At 34.3% G+C, this 6,000-nt stretch overlaps 1 protein-coding gene across 1 annotated transcript in view; it reads right to left on the bottom strand.

Moving 5' to 3' along the window:
• The window catches only part of PPEF1 (protein phosphatase with EF-hand domain 1), a 99,730-nt gene that overhangs the window by 60,868 nt on the left and 32,862 nt on the right, over nucleotides 1-6,000 (bottom strand). The window lies entirely within an intron of this gene.

Genomic DNA, 6,000 nt, shown 5'->3' with positions numbered 1-6,000 from the left:
AAAAAAAAATAAATAAAATGGTTTTTCTCAGTCCTTTTTCTTTCCTTTTCTTTCACTTTATTATTATTATTTTTTTAAGTAATCTCTACATCCAGCATGGGGCTCAAACTCAATCCCGAGATCAAGAGTTGCACGCTCCACTGACTGAGCCAGCAGGGTGCCCTGGTTCCTTTATTAATAGGCTAAAATGATGTGGCTAATGTCAGTATTTGATTACAATGCTGTCTTTCAATAGCATTATAATTGTGTTTACAGTTGCAATATTTTATTTTATTAAGATTTTATTTATTTATTCGACAGACAGAGATCACAAGCCGGCAGAGAGGCAGGCAGAGAGAAAGGAAGGGAAGCAGGCCCCTTGCCGAGCAGAGAGCGCGACGCGGGGCTTGATTCCAGGATCCTGGAATCATGACCCGAACCGAAGGCAGAGGCTTTAACCCACTGAGCCACCCAGGCACCCCTACAGTTGCAATATTAAATACTCAAAAAAGTTAAGTTGGTTTCTACATTTATAGAGCTGGTCAGAGTAAATAGCAACTGAAATAAAATATTCATATTCTTTTAAAGGCAATGAGGGAGGAATATACTACTTTTAAAGGATATTTCTTCATATCAAATAACGAGTTTTTAAATGAAGAAAAATCTCATTTTTTAAGTTGAAATAAAAAGTTAAATAGTAAAAAGGATTATAACTGAAAAGCAATTTTCTTTCTTCCCCAGACCTCAGTCCCTGTCCCCAGAAACAATCACTGTTAAGAGTGCCTTCATTATCTTTCTGAGACATATTCTATGCATTTGCAAGCATATAAAATTAATATAACCACATATGAATATGTAATATTCATATATATATTCTATTCTATAAGTATATAGAGTATATTCCTACAAAGAAATGCTATTCAACTAAAAGTAGTAATGAAATACTGAGATATGCTAAAACATGGATGAATCTTAAATACATTTTGCCAAGTGAAGGCAGACATAAAATGTCACATATTATATGATTCTATTTATATGATATGTCCAAATTAGGCAAATTTATAGAAAGAAAAGGCAAATTAGTGGTTGCCAGGGGCTAGGGAGAAGGGGCAATGGGGAGTGACTGCTTGATGTACAGGGTTTTGTTTTGGGGTGATGAAATCTTCTGGAATTAGATAGTGGTGTTCATTGCACAACATTTTGAATATACTAAAAACTGTTCAACTGTACACTTTTAAATGGTTAAAATGTTCTATTTTATGTTATGTGAATTTTGTCTTAGTTTTTAAAAATCAAAAAATTTATATAATAATTTTTTTTATAGATGGGAGCACACTGTAACTCTATGTTGAACCTTCTAGGTTTCCCTTAACAACACATTTTTCTCTTTTATATAAAGTCAAAATTACTGATCTTTTCTGTTGTACTCCTTGGATTTTTGTCATATCTTTTCTCTCTTTGAACATATTTACCATATTTATCTTAAACTCTGAGTTTGATAATATCAGTCTGTTTCTGTTGTTTGTTGTTTGCCTCAGTTTTCTGTCATGAATCTTGCATCTTCCTATGCCTGGTTAATATGGTATTGAGTTCTGGACCTTGTATATGACAATTTGAAGAAATAATTTGAGGCCAATTTCTTTCTAGAGAGGATTTACTTTTTCATTTGGCAGGTGGCTAGGAACTCCAGCTATCTAGAATAACCTCAATTTAATTTCAGGAATTAGATGATTCCAAGCTTTGCTTCAGTCCCCACAGAGACATTATACTTATAGTTCACTCTTACTCCTAGGGTATGCCCTTAGGGTCCAAACCTGAGAATGAGGGTTTTGGCGTAATGTCAGAGAAAATAATGGAATAGGTAGCTCATAGGTCCTATCCCTCCACAGAAGCACTGAAAACTCAAGCAAAAAACAAACAAACAAACAAACAAACTGTCAAAATCAACTCTCACAAAACTTTGGAAAACAAAGTTCAGAGCAACCAAGCAAAGGCTGAATCAAGAAAAAGGTAACTTAAAAATCCTTAATGCAAGCAGAGAGTAAAGGATAAAATAGGTTTGTAAACAGCATAGCTAGGCAGTGAAGAATTGCACCAACACAGAGCCTATCTGCAAAGACTAGGTTTGTCTTTGCTTTTCTTTGCTTCTGTCTCTCTACCATGTTCTTTCTCTCATTCTTTCTCTGGGGCTCCTGGTGTTCAAGGAAATCTCCATCAAATACTAACTGAACACAAGCTAAAAGAACAGAGATTTCAGCGACCTCACAAACAACTAGACCAAGCATACATCTATAGAACACTCCACCCAATAACATCAGGCTACACATTTTTTTAACAAGAGCACATGGAACATTCTCCAGGATAGACCGGATATTAGGCCCCAAAACAAGCCTTAATAAATTTAAAAAGATTGGAATCATGAAAAGTTTCTTCTCTGATCACAATGGAATGAAGCTTGAAATCAATAACAGAAGGAAAACTGAAAAAGTCACAAATATGTAGAAATTAAACAACATACGCAAACAATCAATAGGTCAAAGAAGAAATCACAGAGGAAATTAGAAACTACTTTGAGATGAACAAAAATGAAAATGTTACATACCAAAATATATGGGAGGCATCAAAAGCAATGCTCAGAGAGAAATATATAATTACAAATGCCTACATTAAAAAAAAGAAAGATCTCTGGGGTGCCTGGGTGGCTCAGTGGGTTGAGTCTCTGCCTTCAGCTCAGGTCATGATCTCAGGGTCCTGGGATCAAGCCCCGCATCAGGCTCTCTGCTAGGTGGGGTGCCTGCTCCCCCCCTACCCACCTGCCTCTCTGCCTACTTGTGATCTCTCTCCCTGTTAAATAAATAAATAAAATCTTAAAAAAAAAAAAAAGAAGAAGATGAAGAAGATCTCAAGTGAAAACCTAACTTGACATGAAGGAACTAGAAAAAGAACAAACTAAGCCAAAAGCTAGCAGAGGGGAAAAAAAAAAAAAAAAAGGTTAGAGTTTGGATAAATGAAATAGACAACAGAAAAATAATAGAGAGGCTCAACAAAACTCAAAGTGTGTTCTTTGAAAATATTAACAAAATTGACAAACCTTTAACTAGACTGACAAAGAAAAACAAAGAAAAAATGTAAATAACTATAATCAGAACTAAAAGTGGGGGCATTACCACCAACCTTAAAGAAATAAAAAGAATTTTAAGAGAATTCTATGACTAATTACACACTAACAAATTAGATAACTTAGATAAAATGGACAAGTTCCTGGAAACATACAAATTCCCAAAACTGATTCAAGATGAAATAGAAAATCTGAACAGATCTAGGACAAGTAGAGATTGAATCAGTAGTCAAAAACCTCCTAACAAGAAAAAGTCCAAGACGGGGAGCTTCACTGGTGAACTCTACTGAACATTTAAAGAATTAACACCAATCCTTCTTAAACTCTTCCAAAAAAATTGAAGAGGAGGAAACAATTCCTAACTCATTTTATAAGGCCAATATTACTCTGATACCAAAGTCAGACAAAGACACCACAAGAACATATATATCAATATCCCTTATGAATAAAATGAAAAAAAAAAAAAATTCAACAAAATACCAGCAAACAAAATCCAATAAAATTTTAAAAGAAGCATAGACCATGACCCAGTGGAATTTATTGCAGGAATACAAGATGGTTCAACACACACAAAAAATTAATCAGTGTAATATATGCATTAATAGAATGAAGGAAAAAAACACAGGATCATCTCAATTGGTGGAGAAAAAGTATTTGACAACATCTAACATCTTTACATGACAAAGCCACTCAGAAAACTAAGAATGGGAGAAGACTTCCTCAACATGATGAACGGCATTTACGAAATACCCACAACTAATGTCAAACTCAATGGTGAAAGATTGAAAGCTTTCCCACTAAGATCAAGAACAAGACAAGCATGCTTGCCCTCACTACTGCTATTCAACATTGTAGTGGAAGTTCTAGCCAGAGCAACTAGGCAAGAAAAAGAAATAAAAGTCATCTAAATCAAAAAGGAAAAAGTAAAACTATCTCTATTCCCAGATGACATGATCCTGTATATAGATCGTCTCAAAATACACACACACACTACTACTAGAGCTAATAAATGAACTTAGCAAAGCAAAGTGGCAGAGTAAAAACTCAGCCCACAAAAATCCAGTGTCCTTTTATACACCAACACTAAATAATTCAGAAGGGAATTAAGAAAGCAATCCCATTTACAATAGTAATCAAGAGGATAAAATACCAAGGAATAATTTAAAATAGTAAAAGAATTGTGCACTGAAAATTAGAAAACATTGCTAAAAGAAATCAAAGAAGACCTAAATAAATGGAAAGTCATCCTGTGTTTATGAATTGGAAAACAATATTGTCAAGATGGTAATACTGTCCAAAGTGATCTACAGAGTCAATGCAATCCCGAACAAAAGGTTTTTGTTTTTTTTGTTTGTTTGTTTTTTTAACAGAAATGGAGATGTCAATCCTCAAATTCATGGAAAGGGAACCCAAATGCCAAAACAGTATTCAAAAATAAGGATTAATTAATTAATTAATTAATTGAAGGATTCATACTTCCTGATTTCAAAACTTAACTATAAAGCTATAGTAATTAAGACAATGTGGTATTAGCATAAGGAGAAACACATACACAAATGAATAGAATTGGGAGTCCAGACATAAATCAATACATCTGTGATTTATTAGTTTTCAACAAGGGTATCAAGACCATTCAATGGGGTAAGAATGAACGCTTCAACAGAAGGTACTAGAACAACCGCATATCCACATGCAAAGAATAAATTTAGACCCCTACCTCATACCATATACAGAAAATAACTGAAAATAGTTCATGGAAATAAATGTAAGAGCTAAAACTATAAAATTCTTAAAAGGAAACATAAGGGGTAAATCTTCATGACCTTGGATTTGGCAATGGATTCTTAGATATAACACAAAAGCATAAGCAACCAAAGGAAAAAATAGATACATTGAACTTCATCAAAATTAGAAATTTTGTTACTCAAAGGATGTTATCAAGAAAGTGACAAAATGACCTACAGAACGAAAAAAATTTCAGATCATATATATGAGGGGTGCCTGGGTGACTCAGTTGATTAAGCATCCAACTCTTGGTTTCAGCTCAGATCATGATCTCAGGGTTGTGGGATGGAACCCCACGTGGGGCTCTTTGCTCAGCTGTGGGTCTGCTTGAGATTCTGTCTCTCTCTCTCACCCTCTCCTTCTGTCCCTCTCCCCCCCACGTCCTCTCTCTCTCAAATAAATAAAGATTTTTAAAAAAATCAAATATCTGGTAAGAGATTTGAATCAAGAATATATAAACTCAATAATATAAAAACAAATAACCTGATTTCAAAAATGGGCAAAGCATCTGAATAGACCTTTCTCCAAAGAATGTGTATAAATGCCTAGTAAACATGGAAAGATGTTCAACATCTTCAGTCATTAGGGAAATGCAAGTCAAAACCAATATGAGGTATCAGTTCACATGCAACTAGGATGGCTATAATAAAAACACAATTAAATAGAATAAACAAAAGCAACCAAGAAGTGTTGGCAAAAAAATGTGATAAAATTAGAACCCTCACGCATTGCCAGTGGGAAGGTAAAGCGGCACACCACTGTGGAAAACAGTTTAGCCCTTCCTCAAAAAGTTAAACAGAGTCACCATACGACCCAGCAGTTTCATTCCTAGGTGTATATACTCAAGAGAACTGAGGTCACATTCATACCAAAACCTGTAAGTGAATGTTCATAAAACCATTGTTCATGATACCCAAAAGAGAAAAAAAATCCAAATGTCCATCTACTGACAAATAAATAAACAAAATGTGGTATATCCATATAACAGAATATTAGTCAGAGCAATAAAGCAACAATGAAACATGCTATGGCATGAATGTACCCTAAAAACATTATGCTAATTGAAAAAGCCAGACACAAGAGGCTACATATTATATAATTCCATTTGTCTGAAATGT

The sequence above is a fragment of the Lontra canadensis genome, unplaced genomic scaffold (assembly GCF_010015895.1).
Source record: "Lontra canadensis isolate GAN:19392208 unplaced genomic scaffold, GSC_riverotter_1.0 scaffold116, whole genome shotgun sequence".
Taxonomy (NCBI): Eukaryota; Metazoa; Chordata; class Mammalia; order Carnivora; family Mustelidae; genus Lontra; species Lontra canadensis.
The sequence above is the reverse complement of the archived record's forward strand: the minus strand, read 5'-3'. Positions and strand labels throughout refer to the sequence as shown.